This window comes from Strix uralensis, chromosome 5 (assembly GCF_047716275.1).
Source record: "Strix uralensis isolate ZFMK-TIS-50842 chromosome 5, bStrUra1, whole genome shotgun sequence".
Lineage (NCBI taxonomy): Eukaryota > Metazoa > Chordata > Aves > Strigiformes > Strigidae > Strix > Strix uralensis.
The window spans coordinates 43,414,671-43,435,244 of record NC_133976.1 but is presented as its reverse complement, the minus strand read 5'-3'; the positions used below and the strand labels follow the sequence as shown (position 1 = coordinate 43,435,244).

The 20,574-nt window shown below is 39.3% G+C and overlaps 1 protein-coding gene across 11 annotated transcripts in view; it reads left to right on the top strand.

The window, feature by feature from the left end:
• The window catches only part of OSBPL8 (oxysterol binding protein like 8), a 96,167-nt gene that overhangs the window by 1,087 nt on the left and 74,506 nt on the right, over window positions 1-20,574 (top strand). For 8 of the 11 annotated variants that reach the window (XM_074870628.1, XM_074870615.1, XM_074870613.1 and 5 more), the window contains one exon: window positions 9,987-10,022. The exons of 2 other annotated variants lie outside the window; for them this stretch is intronic. The gene's annotated coding sequence lies outside the window, so the exon portion shown is untranslated. Of the gene's footprint in view, window positions 1-4,331; window positions 4,352-9,986; window positions 10,023-20,574 lie in introns of those variants that run through there. One more of the 11 variants, XM_074870620.1, reaches the window with a different exon arrangement.

Sequence of the window (20,574 nt, the reverse complement as noted above, 5' to 3'; positions counted from 1 at the left end):
ACTGAATGTGTTTCTAACATGAGAATTGCTGCTTGTGAACTACTGTCCAAACAAAACAGAGTTCTTGGGACTGGTGACAAGAAACCTTTTAAAACTGCTGATTTTCATCTGCAAGTTTCATTAACTTCAATCATTTAAACTTAGTCACAGGAAATACAAATCCGTTTGATCCATTGAGTGTTAACACAGTTGAGGCCCTGCTGATGCTTGTTTAATACCAACTTGATTCTTGAAATTTTGAGAAGACAGTAGTTGATACCGAGTTGTTAGTCCCCAGCAAATGTTATGGGCAGTAGGAGAAGTGTGTATGGAGTGTTGCTTCCTGCTTCTCTTTTGTCAGGTCTGTTCTCCAGCTAGTGAGAGTTTAGAATTGATATAGTACCGGTTTTAAATTAAGGGGGGAAAAAAGGAGAAAAGAACATGATTTCCACTTGTTGGCTATCAAGTCGCTGTAGAACAGAGTGGTGAAATTCTCTGTGTGCTGTTTTACTTCAGAGTTCCAGGAAAACTTGTGAGGATGTTTGTTGGTTTAGATAGGCAGTAGTTTTTCATCAAAACTCCTGAGCTTTGAAGTAATTTGTTTTGTGATTATACAACTTTCTAAAACTCTGCAGTAGAGTCCTCCTTTCCAGATGTGCATTTAATGCAGTCTGCTTCGAAATTGAAACCAGTTGCAAAAAGATGTGTGATTGTGGTCACTTCTGGGCTCTTTGACTCAATTTTTCTATTGTTCTGGAGTTACGAAGAGGCTATAAGTAAAGTGAATTTGTTGAGACTGATCTAACCTAGATCTAGCAATTAATAGATTTTCTTTTTCCCCACTTCAATCACGGGGCAGGGAAGGAGCTCCTTTTAAACATTCTGTTCTGTAAAATTAGTTGAAAACTGACTTTTCAGAAAAGGGCCATCCAGCTTGTGGTTTTTTTGTCCATGAATGTGAACTTCTTGCGTATTTCCGTCACTGTTTTATAAATGCTGGTTAACTTTTACAACGTTAAGGTGGAATTTTCTGGTGTTGCAGGAAAAAATACTGGACTTGTACACTTTTTACAGGGTATTGAGTTGGGTCAGAAAGTCAGGCTGATGTGCTGTTCTTTCATGAGTGCTTACTGTATTATCTCAGGGTTTTACTCCAAAGGGAAATAAAATGCTGAAATGAATAGAAAGTAATTTGGGGGGAAAATAAGTTTATTGAAGGTTGATCTTTTCTAGATTGCCTTTTTTTTTTTTTTAATTCTGTTAGAGTGGTCAAGAAGGATCTTGGGTGATACAGTACTTATCCTATTATGCTTTCGAAAGAAATGTTTGTGCAATTACCTAGTACAAGAAACTATGCATGTTTTGTGTTCTGTGAAGTTGTGTTCCAGCCCCCCCTCCCTCCAATAAATCTTTGCATAGATCACTCAGCCAAGATTTAATAAACAGTATCAAGTCAGTTATTAGGCTTTCATTTCTTCATGGACCACCTGCCCCCCCCGCCCCCCCCCCTCATTTCCCACAACTTCTGTTTCCTGAAGCCTGCAGGGGAGTTTTCTAAGGGGTTTTCTCCCTTTCACAAAATCTCTGTCACTTTAGGCTATCTGTCAAATAATTTATCTGTTAGTCTCCTGGGCTTCTCTTTTGGCACAGAAAATAAATTTGTTGCAGAAATTACATGCCATCATATAGTTAAAACTTCCCAATGGGCCAGGCAGCGTTTTTGGGGGGTTTTGTTTTTTGTTTTTTTTTAAATGAACCTAGATCAAGCTCAAATTTGTGATTGAACAAAGAAGAACAACTTTTAGTGTTCAACAAACCAGAGAATTATAAAGGAAGACAGGAAAAAGACCTTTGTTGCAGAAATAGTGACAGCTATTTTCTGGGAAACAGGATAGTCTTACTACCTAAAAGTGTGGGTTTTTCTTCAGTATATGCAATGTGATAGAAACAGTACAAACAGGGAAGTTGATGATCCTATTCCCCAAACTGTAATGTGGAAATCTTGGTCAGGTGAATTGTGGTTCATAATACACTATGCTGTTAATGGCAGATGCGCTGTTGGGGAGAAGAGGAGCAGTAGCTGAAAGCTTTCTGAGGCAGGTATTTATGCAGTCCTGTTTTTACAGGAAATGAAACAGCGTAGTTCTTCATCTAGACTGTTACGGTAAATTGGTGAGGAAGTAAAAAAAGTACTGTTAAATGTCAAAGTAATTCTTTACCGAGTGACCTGTCATCTTTTTTTTTTCCCACTTTCCATTCTGATGTGGTCATAATGCTGTTGAATTAATAAAGCTTTTCTATTTTGTTGGACAGCCTTTTCAATTAACTTTTGTTATAACAGGTAGTTGATGGTAATATAGTTTGGAAATACATCTCTTTTAAGATCTAAAAGGGGATGGGCACAGTCTTGGTGGTTGTTTTTTTTTTAAAAAAACCCCGCAACAACCAAAGTTTTTCTCAAAGGCTTTGATTCATTTTAGAGGACTGTTTCTGGGTTTTGCTTGAGTGATTTCTTGTGCTGTTGTCCTGTTTAACTTCAGCCTGTCAATAGTTTCCTTCTTTCCCTCTGCTGCTTACAGCTCTTTTGCTAACAGAGTGGAGAGTCGTACTCAGAGCTTGTAGCTGGAGCAATGTAAAGGGCTTTGTAAGCCTCTTGCTTCTCTTAAAAATGTATGAGCAAATATTGAGACTAATGTTACTTTCAGAAGTTTTCTAGATGTTGAAGGGTCTAATTGTAACCAGAAAGGAGAACAAATAAGTTTTTACTTTTAAAAATTAACATTCACTTTCACGATATTGGGGATTTAAATAGAGATTGAGATATATTGTTCCTGCTTTGTTGACTTGCTTTGACGCTGAACTTAAAGAATCTGCATCATTTTGGAAATGTTTTTATAATTTAACTTATCAAAGAGATGGTTTCTCTGCCTAAGAAACTTCATCAGTGTAGACACAGTAGAAGCAGCGCTCTGTAGCTTTATCTTATAACAAACATGTGGCTAGCTCGTGTGAACAGCAAGTTGCATGCTTTTCCAGTAATTTGTCTCAATTCATTTTTGTAATTTCATACCACAGTAGAAGAAGGACTTGGTGGAGCTTGGTGTTTTGAGGACTGTCATTGACTTTTAGAAGGAAGGCATATATGCAGTATTGAACCCTATAAACTGAGCAAGTGATGTTTAGGAAGTAGCGCTCGTAATAGGGCACTGATTAGCAGCAGATATATTACTCAGAAGTGTTTTATTCAGAGTAACTGGTTCTGGAGTGTACACAGTTGAAATCCAGTGCAGTATTTTGTTCTGTTTGTTATAAAACAATGTTTTATTCCATCTGTACTCTACAACAAGAAAATCTGTTGCAGATGTAATGTATATAGTAGCATAAGAAGCCTCTTGAGAACAGCTAAAAGTGTTTGACAGATGGTAAGAGGCATTTGGGATGTGAGATTTTCATTTTGAGGACATAGCTTGGACTTCTGGTGTTAGGAGAGGAATAAATAAACCTTGTTTTCTTCACACTCTTAATTGTGGATGTGAGGTTTTATCTCAGCTTGTTCCCTCAGCACAGGGTGCAGCACTGATCCTTCATCCACTAAAAATGCTACATCTGTCTCTTGGGAAGTTCTTAAGGTTCCAGTGACTTTGACACAGTACAAGAGTGGAGTGTGTGTATCGGATCTTCCTCCTTTTTTTTTTCATTCAACTATTCATTCATCCATTTGGGAGTGTTCTCATTGCATCTAAGTTCAGGCTAGTTCATATGCTATCTGTATGTTCATACATTTTCCAGTGCAGTAATCCTGTCACCCAGTGTTTGTAGTACTGCAGAAGCTGTTAATATGACTATTCAGTTGAGATAAAGGAAAACAGCTTGTTTTTTCTAGAGTTATCTTTTACTTCCCTGCAAGCAGAAGCCATGGTATTTCGAAGGTTTTTTTAAAAGCCGAGTGGGTTGATTTTTAAAAGGCTTTGGACTTGGGAGTGCAGCTATATTACTGGTCATTTAAACATGTGAAAAAAATGTTTTTATTGGATTTAGTGTTCTTGCACAACTTAGGGAAGCATGCATGTTGTAGGTGACTTCTTTGATTGACAGTTTCAGCTATTTAAGGAATTACACATCAGAAGAAAATAGATTGGTTTTAAAATTCATGTGTTTAAAGCTGATAGTAAGTGGGCGGTCTAGTGAACGGGGTTGGGTACTTATTTGGTTGTGGCTTGAGCTTTACTTATCTTAGGAGTACCTTTAATAAATTAAAAGATAGTTTTCACCTTTTCTTTCCCCTCCAAAGTAACACATAAGGCCTGTAAATGATTTACTTGACTCTTCAAATGGCAGAAGCATCATTCCAAACCTGGCTTTCTCATCTACAGTAAGTCTTTTTCTATGTACCTACAGAAGGCCTCATCTCAGTCGGCATATTTTTCTGCAAAAAGATGTTCTTTAGATGTTGCGTTTTTTACAGATGATTTAGAAAGTTAAAGAAAACAGCCTTTTTGTGGTAAATTATAGGTTCAGTTGCTGTCTAGTTCATGAATTATAAAAGATTACTGGCTGTATTCTAAAGGAGAATTGTGACATTTTAAGATTCGTTAAACACTTCTTGCCAGGTACACAGCAAGTTCCTTGGCTTGAAATTTTACATGGGTTTTTTTCTAATTATTGTTAAGACATATAGTAAAAAGGATGCTTTTCCAGGCAAAGTGAGTACTTTTTTAGGTAAAACTTCGGCAATGTTTGCGTACATATTGCATTGACTGATCTCATTTTTTGTTAATATATTCAGATTTTACGGTCTTGCAGTCTTCACAAGTTTAAAAAAAAAGTATGATGATGCTGTAAGTCTGTGATTAGATACTCCTCAAGTGGCACTGAATTAAGAAACATGTTTACTTGAAAGCTTAGCTTCCCTTGTCTAGTTGCGGTACAGTGGAAAAGATCACTTGGTGTGAGAATATGTGGTGACAGATATAAGCCCTTTACAGTACTAAATAACGTATTTTTTTCATTCTTGCACGTTTAATTCCGATGTAAATACCTGCTTATGGGCCACTGTTTTTTCTTTGAAGCAGGCCATAGCATGAGAGGCCCTCCATGGTCTGTTTCTCCAGGTGACGTAAATACTGTAGAGTGGATGCCTGGAGTTAGGCAAAAATACTGCTCCCAGTCACATAAAGCTTTTGAAATAAATCTCCATGAGTTTGTCACCTGCCATGCAAGCTGTTCCTTCCAGACCCATCTCAGAGATGGCTGCCCGAGGGACCTCCTGTGGCATGCTCCTCCTCATGTGTGGGGACCCGTGGTGAAAAGGAGCAGGGTAGGAGTCTTGTTCCTCGGGCGGTGGGACACTGGTGCTGCCGAGAGGAGAAGCAGGGAACGGTTTGTTCGCAGTGGAGGTTTTAGTGCAACTTGTGAACCTTTAGGCTACATAAAGCGAATGCTGTTCTTAAACACAGAAGGGATAGCTAGGATATTGTTTAGACATTAAACCAATGAGTCTGTATAAACTGCAGTTCGTTGTTTTGCAGTTGTGGGAGTCAAATCCTGCAGTGCCGTACTGTACCAGGAGAGTGGGTTTACCATTGTTTGTCACTGGAGAACTAGGCTAAGAGAAGGACTACAGCCCGAAAACAAATATTTAACACGGCTCTAGAAGATCACCAGTCTCCTTCCTTGCGTGACTTTACCTTTGTCCGATAAGGGCTCTGTTATAAGGCTTTTGATGTAAGCAGTTTCTTTTGCCTAGTTGAGAGCTCTCATGATGTTTCTTTCAGTATTTTTTCCAGTGGAAAGCAATCACAAGAGCAAGTTCATTTGTGTCTCTGAACTGAACTGAGCCAGTTTAGATACCCATTTAGAGGAGTGCAATCAACTGCATAATGCATGGAAAAATGTTTTGGTTGAAACAGATGTATTATGACTTGATGTATATAATGCGGTCTATATTAGTTGGGACTGACTCTGAGTGTGAACCATTTAACTTTTTCTTCCTCCACATCCCCACCCTCACATGTGTAGCATGAAGATGAGACAGCTCATTTGCTTGATGGATTCATTTGTTTGTTGTTTCTTAAGCAGTTTACCATTGGTGTATCTCCCGCCCTGTAGACAGGCACAGATAGTCTTTGTGCTTCTTGTATAGGAAGATGGCAGTAGGGCCGACTCTATGTCTGTATTGCCACCTGCAGCCTGGCTGCTGAACGTGAAGCTGCATTTGTATGTGTGCTTTACTGAACGCTGGCTCCATGGAGTTACAACTGGGAGCTAAACTAAATGTAATTGGTAAGAGTTGTGCTGGGTGAAGGTGGTGTGAGTGACCAGGGAAGCTTTATTCCAGGCTTTGGTCATTTCCAGGTGAAGAGAGCCTGTGAAGTTCACTAAGCACTTCAGGAAGTGGGCCTCTTTTCCCCTGAATAGTATAATTTAATGGTTTTGGGAGAAGTCACCTGCTCTATGCTCTAATATGACTAGTGCCAGTGTTACTGTGTTTTTACACTAGTCCTGGAAACTGCTGCGCTACTCTTTTTGAGGGACTGGTGGACACTTAAGATTGCTGAATTATTTTTTGTTACAATCTACAAGACTGAGTAACTTTTAGAAAGAAATATATACTTTAAATACTTAAAATGCGCTGATCTTATTAATACAGAATCCATGTATAAATACAGAATACAGTATCCACAGATATTAGGATGATGCGTATAGGATCAAGGGAAACTAAGGGAAACTTGAACTTTTTCTAATATACTAGTCCTAGAAATAAATAGGTGGACCTGAGTTGAAATACTAATGTGAAAATGACAAGAACTGAAGAAAAGAGACACAGCTATTGTTCCTTCTAGGAAACAGTTTTTGAGTAATCACTTATGTTTAATCCAAGTCTGAAGGAAACAAAGTTTGCATAGAAGCTGAAACGGAGTTAAAAATTAAAAAAAAGCTTTAAAAGTATTTGTGGAAGACCTCAAATAATAGCTAATGTGATTGGGAGGAAAAACTGCAGAGGAAAAGTTCTGTAGGCTTGGGTCAGAATCAGGCATCAACTCAGTGTGAATTCATTGTTCCTAATAGTTCAGTCTCTTTGCAGCCATTACACCAACATTGGCATGTGGAGGTACAGCACTTTAGCTAAACTTTGTTAAAAGTCTTTGCACTGTAGACCTGAGGCAAATGCAGTGATAATTTGGCTTTGACTAGTCTCTGTGGGCTTGTTACATGCACTGAACAGCCAACGTACATTTATTCTGAGTATAGTATACCAGGTTGTATCTGATTTTGGATAATACGTTAAATTTTGGTAATGTGAGCTGTATAGTTGAGTAACAGGTTATGCTGCAGCAGAAGTTAATGCAAAAATGCTCTCTTCCCTTAATGCTTATTCTTAACATTTGGGGGGGTGGGAAGAGAGAGGTCTGGGGGAAGTCATTTAGGTCTTGTATTAGGGAGCTAAAATCCAAGGTCTACAAGGGAAGTTTCAGGATCAGTAATAGTGCTTAGACTTGTGTAATTTCCAGCTCTCCACATGCTGGACCATGAGTAATTCTCTGAATAAGGTATGTGCTCTTCTGCTATTTCCATTTCTTATGGGGAGGGTTTACAATGCTCTGTGCTTCTCTGTGGTATTGCCTTCTTTTTTCCTCCCTGATCGTACTCATTTCCAATTCAGGCAATGTCATGAAAGTTATGGTAACGTTAAAGGAGGGGGGCAGAAGGAGGATCGAGGAAGGCTGTTAAATTCTTACGTGAAGCAGCAGGTAGGGTTAATTCAGCGTGACTGAAAATCTGGCCGTGCTGCTTGTAGCTGCTCGTAGCTGTAAGATGGATGTCATGTGCCCATTGCTGGTGGGGGAGTATCTTTTTTGTGAGTGAAGAAAACTTGCATCACTTTCCTAACCTAGTGGCCTCTGCCAATGCTGAGGTGGCCTTTTTGCTTCTCTTCCACCCCATCTCTGCATAAGTAGGATGGTGAGGGCCTTTTGCTTGTTAGCTTTATTGAGGAAAAGACATCTGGGATTACTGTTTTTTCCTGTGATACATGACCTGTCTGTTTTCTCCTGCAACTCTAGCTGCCCTGCCTGTACCTATTCCTTGGTTACTTACCATCTCTCTCCTGCGTTGGTCTCCTACACAGATCGTGGTTAAGTTGCTGCAGGGAATTTTCTGTCTCATTTCTTCTAACTCTAGGTACCATCTGACTAAGCATGGCTTTAGCTGTTTTCAGAAGATTATAGTTTTAGAAGAGTCCATGATCATAATTTTGCATTCCCTCCAGATAGCTCAGACACTGTGGAGGACTACTGGCTGGGCTAGGGGACTGTTTTTTGTTTTTTTTTTTTTTTTAAGTGATATGCTTGCCACGCTAGAGTAATATATGCTGTCTGTGTGTGATACAGACACTGCCTGTGTAGTACCTGCTTTACTGCAAGGACTTGCTTAACCTGTAGAACATAATTTGCCAGTGTGCATATATGTATTTGTGTGTATAAAAGAAGAGTACTAGTAGTGTGTTAGAAGCAGATAACCTCCTATAAACTGCTGGCTGGCAGTTGTCAGTGCAGGGCTCTCAGCTAGGTCTTTAGGCTAGCGCAACAGTAGGGGTAGCTGTGACCTGAAATCCTTCATGTTATTTGCAGTCTCCTTTAGAAAAAGCAACTTTGATTAATCCGTATGATGCAAACTGTAGACTTTGAGGGCACCTCTTTGCTTTGATTAGTGTGTTTTAAAAAAATTTTGAAGTTGAGTCTGCACCATACATGAGAAGTTGCATTTCTAAGCCCATAATTCTAGCTTCAAAATTTACACTGAAGATTTTGCTAAGCTGTCCGTTATGACCTGTTGGAGACTGGAAGATTCATGTATTAGTACATATTTCCTGTACTGAAATTCTAATTTTATAATGTTTCTTTTGTGATGAAATGAAAATCTCATCATTAATTAAAACGTAGTCTTTGTGATTGTAGAGAAAAGCCAATAAACTAACATTTGAATCATTTTATACGCAGAATGAAGGACCCCACACTAGCCTACCTGTAAAGATTTACTGCTTGCTGTTTTTAAAGACAGTACCTTGATTCTAACTTGCAAATAGGATTGTTATAATACTTAACTGTCACTAACCTGTGCTGCCTTGAGAAGAGACTGAATCAGCCTTAATGCAAACAACTACATTAAAATACCAGAATAGAAAATCATTAGGAAAAATGTGCTTAAGGCCTGTGATATTTACTAGTAAAAAGAAACCTCCTCTACACTAATGCCGATTCTATCTATTTGAATAATGCACAAAATTACTGTGTATAAGGAGAGGTTTTAGGATAGATTTTTGAAATCATCAAGAATGAATGTTCTCCCTTGATGAAAAAAGTTCTCCTTTCATTAGAAAAGAAAGCCTGCAGAGGCAAAGAAGCACCAAGTAGAAAGCTAATACATGCTAATCAAGGTAGAAAACAGAATGGAGAGCAACGAACTGCCCTATAAAATGAGGGAAGAACTGATGAAAAATAAACCTGAGAGAGTGTACGGATGGGTCTGTACCATGTCAGCTACTTGAATTAAATATTAACTATACACGCTTACTGTCAGTGCTTTAAGGAACAGCACTTGATATTCCTCCTTATGCGTAAGAGTAGTATTTTCTTTGAAGCTTAATGATCGGTTCCTTTCAGTGTCATCAACTCCATTTGGTTCTCAGATTGGAACAGGAAAACATGCTTTCTTCTTGTGTAAACTAAGAACTGGTGTAAGAAAATGAGGCCGGTCATGTGAGAGGGTTTGTATTTTGGTGGTTTTGCTTTGTTTTATTTTTTAAATTTGTAGAAGACTTCTGTTCGCTGTTGGATCACAGGTTACAAATCATGCTACTTTGGTTTTCAGAGCCATGTTCTTGTTGAACTAAAACAACCTTTAGTATTTTTTTCCCCTGTTTTTGGCATATGAACTATGTCTTCAGTGAACTGTAAAAAGTTGTCCTTTTACATCTTATTGTTGATTTCTACTTTCTTCCCAAACAGAGCTTGATTTTTACGAAAAAGAAGATTAAAGATCTGGTAAGTGGTTATTATTTTCAAGCATAATAAACCAGCGAATGTATGTTGTAGCGTTTATTGAGTATAAATATCTATTTTTTGTTAATAAAAAGTGTCCAGAACAAATTTTTTATGCATAGTTTTTGACTATTTTATTAACTATCAAATGATATTTGATCCCTCTTTATGAAATTAAGAAAACTGGTTGTGTTTTGCATATTTTAAGCCACTTTTCTCTGTGACCAATGTTTTTGTAAATACAACCCACTTATGAACAGGACTTGTGTTACCTTGTAATGTAAATATACTGAAATAACCTCTGTTTTATTAGTTGTCATAAGCAGCATAGATGGAATCAGGGCATGAATAAAATAAGGCAAAAGTCAACATTCAGCTGTACTGTTTCAGTTGCTCTATTCTGTGAATGCTTCCAAGTATAGCCTGTCGTCTTTCACTCAAAAATAGAATAAATTACTTATCTTTACATCCTATGTAGATTAAATATTTTCCAATAGGAAGCTTAGAAAAATATGTTGCAGATGTTGCTCTACTTACCTTCCTGCATTGTAGTGGTTCTTTCTTCCCTTACATGGATTTATTTCTGAACTCTGTTCCTTAATTATTCTGTATAATAAATTGTTTAATCCTTCTTCCTCATTACAGGTACAAGAATTCTTTATGCCTCTGAAATTCTTACCAGCATGACAGTTCTCATGACGTGAACAGTTAAAAATCTTTTCTTTGTGTCCAATACATCTGTTGTTCTTCAGCAGAACTGATAACACTATCTTATGTTCAGGTTGCTGAAGATCCAGCAGAGAAATTACACTACTGCATGGCTTAGTCTGCTTTCAGAAAGAGACCAGTAACTCTTCTGTAACACAGTGGTGACTCGGTGTTGCTCAGTAGCAGTGGGAGGCTCAAGCCTCTCAAATCTCTGGATCTTTTAGTTTTTCACAGAATCACAGAATCATTCAGGTTGGAAAAGACCCTTGGGATCATCGAGTCCAACCATCAGCCCTACTCTACAAAGTTCTCCCCTACACCATATACCCCAACATCTCATCTAAACGACCCTTAAACACATCCAGGGATGGTGACTCCACCACCTCCCTGGGCAGCCTATTCCACTGTCTGACCACTCTTTCTGTGAAAATTTTTTTCCTAATGTCCAGTCTGAACCTCCCCTGTTGGAGTTTAAAGCTGTTCCCCGTTGTTCTGTCACTAATTACCTGTGAGAAGAGACCAGCACCAACCTCTCTACAATGTCCTTTCAGGTAGGTGTAGAGAGTGATGAGGTCTCCCCTCAGCCTCCTCCTCCTCAAACTGAACAGTCCCAGCTCTTTCAATCACTCCTCATAGGATCTGTTCTCCAGGCCCTTCACCAGCTTCGTTGCCCTCCTCTGCACTCTCTTCAGCACCTCAATATCTCTCTCGTATTGAGGTGCCCAAAACTGGCCACAATACTCCAGGTGTGGCCTCACCAGTGCAGAGTACAGGGGCACTATCACCTCCCTACTTCTGCTGGTCACACTATTTCTAACACAAGCCAGGGTGCCGTTGGCTTTCTTGGCCACCTGGGCACACTGCTGGCTCATGTTCAGCTGCTTGTCAATTAGAACCCCCAGATCTCTTTCTTCCAGACAGCTCTCCAGCCACACCTCCCCAAGCCTGTAGCCATGCAGGGGGTTGTTGTGGCCCAAGTGCAGGACCTGGCACTTGGCCTTGTTGAAGCTCATCCCGTTGACGTTGGCCCATCGATCCAATCTATCCAAGTCTCTCTGTAGAGCCTCCCTATCCTCGTGCAATCAACATTCCCGCTTAACTTGGTGTCATCTGTGAACTTACTGACGATACACTCTGTGTCCTTATCAAGATCATCAATAAAGATGTTAAACAGAAATGGTCCCAACACCCAGCCCTGAGGAACACACTTGTGACCGGCCGCCAGCTGGATTTAACCCCATTGACCACCACTCTCTGGGCCCGTCCGTCCAGCCAGTGCTTGATCCAGCAGACCATTCGCTCATCCAGGCCATGAGCAGCCAGGTTTTTTATGAGAATTCTATGGGGAACTGTGTCGAATGCTTTTCGAAAATCCAGGTAGACAATATCCACAGCTTTTCCCTCATCCAGTCGTCGGGCCATCTTGTCATAGAAGGAGATCAGGTTGTTCAGGCAGGACCTGCCTTTCATAAACCCATGCTGACTAGGCCTGATCCCCTGGTTGTCCATTATATGACTTTTAATGGCACTCAAGATGACCTGCTCCATGACCTTACCTGGTACCAAGGTCAGACTGACAGGTCTATAGTTTCCTGGATCCTCCTTTCTGCCTCTCTTGTAGATGGGTGTTACATTTGCCACCCTCCAGTCCAATAGGACCTCCCCAGTTAGCCATGACTTCAGGTAAATCATGGAAAGGAGCTTGGCGAGCACATCTGCCAACTCTTTCAGCACTCTTGGGTTTTTGTTTATAAACTTCAGGAAGCTAAGACTTGTGTGCATCTTAAGTAAACAGTGTAAAGGGTAACTTGGCTGTGTATTGTTCGTGAGAACTATAGACTAAGTACAATGAGTTTTTATTTTTTAAAAAGAATCTGAATACAGAATATTGTCTGGCAGTTGACCTTTTGTGAAAATGGTATATACAAAAGCATTTGTACTGGGAGGCATGGTAGAGGAAAGGGAAACTAGAGTGACAGAGACCTGACGTTACTCTCAATGTATAGTGTCCAGAAGTGCTAGCTGAAACGTGTCTGAGATACTGCATGTAAGTCTGGACTGTTATTCATTGTACACATTTTTGTAGACCTTTTTGTGGGTTTAAAAAGAATGCTTACATTTCCAGTGTTAACAATCAATTTAATTTCATCAGGTTTTTTTTACTGTTTGTTTCTCATAAGTGATTAAAATGTAAACGGCTTGCTTAGCAGATATTTCTATCTTAAAAACGCAGATTTAAGAAGCTTGAGTTGTCTTTCTTGCAAGATGAGTAGCATCTGTTGTGATTCATACGGCTTTAAGGTGTTGGGGAAAGTGGTGTAGAAGCAAGCTCTTGACTTGTAGAATGATTTTCTGAATATAGTTTAGTGCCTTGATAGAGAAGATGATTAAATTTGAGCCTCTGTCTGTGAATTCTTGGATGGAGGGAAGGGACACGGTTTTTTGGTTGTGTGGTTTTTTTGGTTAGGGAGCAGCTGGTATTTTCATGGCTTGCAACTTTCTATAGCTGACCTTCCGCAGCCTACACCGTGGGTTCAGAGAGCGGAAATTCTAAAGTAGTGAAAAGTAATTGCTAAACAAGTTTCATGTTGGTGAAAACTTGGAAAAAGACCTGAGTGAAGGAAGGTGTGTGTCCGTGATTGGGGTTTTAACCTGCAATCTGAAAGCCCTCATTGAATCCTCACCCCCTTCTTCAGTGTCAAGTGTCCCAAGAGTTGAGTCTTGGAGGAGAAGAGAAGAGATGATGGGACTTCTCTATTATGACTTAAGGGTGTAGTAGATAGAATTTTCCACCTTCACTCAGCATCTGCTCTCTTCTTGTGACACAATGTTGCTGTTGCTCATCCATAGGGAATGAAAGCCTGCTTTAGCTCTGGTGGGCTTATTCTCCATATATTATATGGATATATAGGATCATTTGCTTGAAATTTATTCTATGTTTTAAAAAAAATTGATTTTTTTTTTTTTTTTTAATTTCTACTTTTGTCCTGTTGAGGCCATCTTTTAGACAATTCCTCTGTGTCATTAACTGTTTTGGTTATACTTGTCTGACACCTCTAAATGCCTTTTTTTCATCCCAGCTTTATTCTCAGGTTTCTGCTTGGATAACCATGTTGTTTAGCATCACACACAATTACCTTGCCTTACAGTCTTCTGCCATGTTCATAATAGTTTTATCTTTAACCCCATGTACCTCTCTCTTTCTTCTTTCATTTAAGCATATGATAGCATATTTGTTTTTCTTCTTGGCTGCTATCCTACCTGTCTTAGCAACTCAGAAACCTAGTAGTGTTCTGCTTTACTTTCTCTGGAGAAAAATACATGTGTTCACTGATTCGAGCTTGCCAACATACACGCATATTTTGCTGTTGTGAAATTTTAAATGTCTCTGCCTGAATGCTGTGCATGGCAATATTTGCTGCTTAACTTGTGAAGATCATGCTATTGTAACAGTGTGGGAGAAGCTGCAGTGGAGGTGTTTATGTCAGTAAGTGTTTGTCAGCTCCCTCCCCAAACAAATTACTGTACAAGGAAAAATAGTAACACTCTACTCCACCCAGTACTGTATCCGGGGAGGTTATCAGCGTAAATTTATTTGCTAGGACTTTACTTGTAGGAGCCCTACTGCTGATACTCTGGTGGAATGCAGTGATAACTGCTGCAGTCTTGGACTCTGTTACGTTCGCAGACTTAACAAAGATGCCATGTTATTGTGTCTTGGCTTCTGTTCCTCCTTCATCATCGTTTCTCATGCCTCTTGTAGTTCCCAGAAAATGTTTTGCTGAGTAGCGATGACAGTAATTTTGATCATAAGAGAAGCAGGCTGTCCTTTCTCATAGGAAGTGGAAGTGCTGGTCTTTTATGAATTCTCATTTGTGAGCCTTATGATGAGAAGCTGTCATGCTTGGTGTCCTGGGAGAACCTGTTTGAGCTACCGTTCGTGTACTTCACTTGAGATGCCTAATGAGGCTGACAGCTAGGAGAGAGATTTTAGCTGGGGGAGCACTGACATTGCTGTTGAGGTGGTTCCTAAAACTATTGATCTGTTAGTGATTGAGCCATTTTTCTACTCTTTATGAAATAAATATGAACCCACCATGATGGCAGCATGGGATTTTCAGAGTTGTGCTCTTAATTCAATCTGTGCAGCAGAATCTGTAAGAGTTATAGCAATGGAATATAGCATCTTTTCCTCTTCTCAAAGAACTCCAGTTAAAATTTTAGGAAGAAGGGGAATTATAGGTCAAGGCTGTATCGATGTGAATGCATGTGACTTAAAGTTTTCCAAGAATGAGCAGTGGTTCATTTTTGTGAAGCTCATGCCATGCATGTGAAGTGCTAAGGCTTGGACAGCAGGCCAAAGCCAGAGTTGACCTGTAGATGAATCCTGTATATTTTATAACTGATAACCATTGTGCTAGTAGGTATTGTACTAGGTTATAACAAACCACCTACGCTGATGTAAAAAGTGCTAAAGTGCTGAAGTATTGAAGCCTGAACAACAGGCCCTGAGCCAAAGCTGCTAACTTAATACGTAGTCATTAGCAAAATATGTATGCTTGTTAATGAAAGATGAGGCTTAAACATCATAAAACATGTCTATCCTGAATATATCTTTATCCTTCTTTGTGTGTGAGTAAGTTAACAAGGCTATGGAGCCAGTTGTCCGGCCTTGTGACCAGATGTGTGACCTTGCTCATAAATAAATTAGATAAGCAGGAAACTCCCTTAGCTTCTCCCTTGAGCCCTGGCCAGGCTCTGGGGGGGAATCTAATGTGAGAGTGAAACCAGATGTTTCCGCTCAAAACAAAGGTGCCAGCTATTCTGGCTTGCTGATTTTTGGGTATATAAGGCTGGACCCGCTCACAGCGACTTCGGATGCCTCACCTACGGGTGGACGCACCACGTAGGATTTCCCACTTGCCGGGACAGGCTCTCCAAATCCTCGCTGTAACCGGGGCTCCCCAGCGACTGCGGATCTGGCTGATGGTAACGTATGCAAGTGGTGATGTATCTTTCTTAATCACTATGCTCTCTCTCAGGTAATAATGATTTGATGCATTACCCTGTATTTTCCTATTTGTTTGCTTTAAGTCCTATTTGTTTGCCTTGAGTGCGCTATTCTGTCTTTTCTTACTGCATGTTTTCTGTATTACTCTGTTACATTATTCAGTTATCCCCAATAAAATATGCCTACTCTTTTCACTGTGGTGTCCGAGTTTAATAGGCATCCTTAAGCAGCAAAACAGTGTGTCATGAAGTGGGCAAAGTCGCCTTTTAGACAAAAATGACTCCTTCTGGGAGCTTCTGCACAGAGAGCTTGTTGCTGATGGACTAGGGCCATCTTAAAGGAAGGAGTTGGAGAGATTAGCGTGAAACTCAGGTGTTTGCTTTGCAGGCCAGTATTTTCTGGAAAGTCTGTGCCCTGGTTCCAGGCAGATTGGAAGCCCAGAGTATCCTAAACCAGAACAGTACTTTCTAGTCAGGAATTTGAGGCTATTACATAAAACTTACTTTGATTTTGATCAGCTGAAGTAAAATGTCTGAGTGTGCTCAAATCCCATACACAGGAAGAGTTTGTTGTGGGTTTTAAGGATATTATCTCACCTGCAGTAACTTAAAACTTTTTATGTTTAGCTGTCATTATGGTACATATATTTAGCTAGTTGGCTGAGAAGGGACCAAGATTTTGGTTTTCAAATTAATACATCTTGCATAATTTATTACTACGTACAATATGTTTTGCAAATGCTTAAGCTGAAGATTCTTGCAGCAACCTTACAGTATCTTCTGTATATTGTACTACTTAGCCCCAGGTTAAGGTAGAGAGCTGAGCTGTGTAGAATACTGCCATCTACAGCACAGCTATGTACAATAGCAGTCAAGGAGTTAAATGCTTGAAATATGTTTAACTTGACGTGAAGATGATTCTCACTTTTAGCCACCTTATAAAGGGGCTGCTTTCAAAATGAGTAGTTAATTCAAGCTTGTGTAAATACCTGGACAGATGCTAGCTGAGCAGATATATTGTGTATATGTGAAAAGAAATGAAAAAAATGGAAAAAAAAATTAATGCCACTCTGAACTCCAGTAGTGAATGAAGTTATACTAAGATATAGCACATAGATCACTGGAAACAAAATTCTGATGTTAAAACTGAGTAATAACAATAAAATGGTGATAATAATCTCAGATTTGCTAGAGAGTCAGAAATCACTTCACCTATTTTTCCTTTGGTTGAAAAAGTTATGCTTCTACCTAGTGTTTTAACTAGAAAAAAACCCCATGAATTTATTTGTTCTGACACTGAACGCTAATATGATGATTAATGTGAAGGAGTAGATGCAACAAGACACTATAGAGATGCAGATTTTTCTTCTGTTGTCATGATGTGACAGCCTCATACACAGAAGAGCATGGAAGAATTGTGATGTTATTAAGAGAGCAGCGTTTCATACCTGGCTTAAAATCTTATAGTATAATGTGCATTTCAAGCTCAGGTGGTAAAGTGTGGAAACCAGGAACGATAGTAATTTACTTTTAAGCAAAGCTGCAGAGTACTTTTGGTCTGCACCTGTGACAGTATTTGTCATGCAAAATAGCTCTAGTTCAGAGTCTGGATATTCTGAAAGGCTTTTGTAAGTGGCTGGGTATTGGTCTACTGTAATCTTTCGTTCCTTTCATTATTTAGGCGTGTGACTATAATCTTCTATGCCCTTCATTATTCAGGGGTGTGGTAGTAGAATAACATAGTGATTGCAACAAAACCAAGGGGTTGAAAAAAAAAACTGATCCATCAGCTAGAGATCCACATGCATCTGAATTTCATGGCAGGTCAACATGTTTTCTTTTGTGAGAAGAAATTGGAAAGTTGCTAAAAATGTTTTTGTCTCAACAATGAAAAAAATTTAATATTCAACTAAATGTTTTAAAAGTTCAGAACCACTTTTGATCAGTTTAGAGCACTTCGCGTGTCTAAACTAGAATGCTGCCACTTGAAAATGGGCAATTGCTTGAAGTTTTATGGTGTTTCTTATTATTTTAAAGACAGTTGGATTTACAGAGGTGATCTCCAAGGACACTCTACCACTCTTAAATGTTCTTTTATATTTTTTTAATGAAGCTTTCAATATGTAGGCTTTTACTTGGCTGTGAGGTCTCTCTGAAGCCTTACCTTGCAATTAAGTATTGTAGCCCAGGATTTTCCATGCTTTTCACATCTAGGAAAGAAGCAGTTAGAGAGAAAAATGAGAATTCCAGGTCCATCTGCCTGTCTAGTCGTCCTGCTAATTTAGAAATGGCAACCATAGAAAAAGCAGGTTTGGCAACATAAATCTGAAGTAACTTTCCTTGTCAATATTCAATCCAAAAGGCAGAATGAATATGGATACCTTGCTGGGGGAGAATGAAGTTAAGCTCTGTGAACGTGAACTGTGCTGTGCGAGCTGAGAATGAATTCTGGCCCATATCAGTAGGATTAATATCTATTGTTATAGATAAGAATGAGAAAGTAAAATCAAACTTCATAGCCCACCTAGCTCATCTTTATCCTTTGTTTCTATGCCTATTTTTTCTGTTAAAACTTCAATTTTGCAAGAATCAAAGAGTCCCCTTCATCAACCTTAAATGTTTCAGTCTTGGTGGAGAATTGAAGAGTTCTTCGGTTCTCTTTAAAGTGCAATTTATTTATGAATTATGATTTTTACTAACTAACAGATCCTTGAAGGTGTCTGAGACAATTGTGCTTTGCTGCTTTTTTTAATTGAATGCAGTATGCCATTCTCCAGTCCCAAAGTGGATAGACTGCTTAGCATTTTAATTGGTTTTCAAGCTGAATTCAGCTTTAATGTTCAAGGCCAAAGACAGGGTTGTGAAGGTTAATTATACTTATCAACATTTGGAGACCGTCGATTCTCATTGTATATGAAGTGTTGGCACAGTGCTTTTCTCTGGGGGGTGAATTGGCTTATTACTTCATGATGTAACTGGAATGCTTCTGTGCTTATCTTGGTTAGGTGGTCTTGATGGATAAGCTTCTAGGTTATTTTACAGTTTTGTGCTTATAAATGGCATTGAAATATGCAAGGGACTATTCACTTAAATTTTATGAAGTTACTAGCCCTCATGGAGTTATTGGGTCTTAATTTCATATTTCATGCATGTTGTAGACAATCTGGATATAAAAAAACTCAAGTTATGAATGTTGAAGACTCCCTAAAAGCTATCAGAGGAGTGTAAAATGTGCCATTGCATTAAGAACTGCTACTGCCTTCTTGTGTTTCTTCCTCAAGTTGTGATCACTAGGAGGAGAGGACAGGTCATCCCTCTCCAAATTCTGTTGAGGACTGCAAAACAAAGAAATGAAATCCTTTCTTACAGGAAAAATTATACATGGCAAGGTGTTTTTGAGGTTAAGGGGCTCTGCGCACTTGTTGCTTTCATTGAAATCAGTATTACATGTGTTTTTGCTTGACAATTTTGGGTCAAAAACCCAAACCAACTAACATGTATTCTCCTACATGTTCATTATGAGACTTCATGGAGAAATCAGAGTTTTTAATCGTTAAAGTTTCTAGTTGTAAGTACAGTGTACTTCCTGAAGTTCACTGGTTTGTAGCTGTGACCACTGGTTTTGGATATTCAGTCTGGGCACTCAGTTAATAATGCATTGAAAATGCAGGACACAAGATTTCAGCAGTCACCCCTTTTAGCATAGCACATGGTTGGAAACGCATAGTGACAGTTATTCTTACAGCTACTTCTGCAGGAAATCTGAACAGGTACATTCAGTTTTTCTCCTGACATCTCAGTGCCGTGTGTGAAAATGAGTGTCAGAGATGGGACAGTTGGCTAGGAGTAAGTTGGGACATACATTTCTGTTCAGTTATAGCTCTGAGACCTGAGCTTTTGCTGCCTAGCTCCATTTACATTGTGAAGCATGGAAATTAGTGTTTCATTCTTTTCCTAAATGCTAGACTTTGGAGTACATGGGTGAGCTGCCTTCAAGGGAATAAAATGTGTAACATGATACTTAGAGGTGTAGTTAACTGTTGTGTCAGAGATAGAGGGTATTGAATTGCTTTATGCTAATGTTATCTTGGTGGTTAAGCTAGTGTTATCTTGGTATTGCGTGTGATTTTAAATGTGAAAGTAAACTATGAAATGCTATTAAACTGATAACTCTTGTCAGTTTTGGTGACGATATTGGAATGAGGTAATGCTGTGAAGGGAAGGATGTAGTTTTTCTCTTCTAAAAAATAAATACATTCTCTCTTGGAAGTATTCTTTCTCATATTTATTGTAAAAACATCAACTGAATTTGCTGGGCTCCTGAGTGTTGCATCCTTTCTTCTGGGCGTTTGTGTCTGTGTTCTTACCGTCCATGGACTCCCAAACTGTGATGCCTCTCGCAACCTGCACCATGCTGTTCTGACTTCCCTTAACTAGCTGAGTATTGAGGGGATGGATAGAAGATGGTGAGGAAGGAGGGTTCTAAACTTCGTATCACACAGTCCTATGGGATTGCACAACTGAGAGGGTAGCATTCACTTTAAATCACATGCTCAAGCTATCTGATGGCCCCTTTAGCCCATTTTATGGGAAAGAGAATTCCCAGTACTTGAGTAGACTGGGTGAAAGGGCAGGAGGAGGTGCCTTGTCCATTCAATGTTTGTTTGGCCCTGAATGGAATAATTCTGTGTCCAGGATGCTAGGGTTTTTTCTCTCTTTGTTTTCTTCTCTGAAGTATGTCAGAGAACTTGCAAGGAAGTGTCAGACTTTGTTTTCCTGGCTGTGCTGTATGACATGACCTTACAACTGCTCCCTTGCTGTCAAGGAACAGAACTCT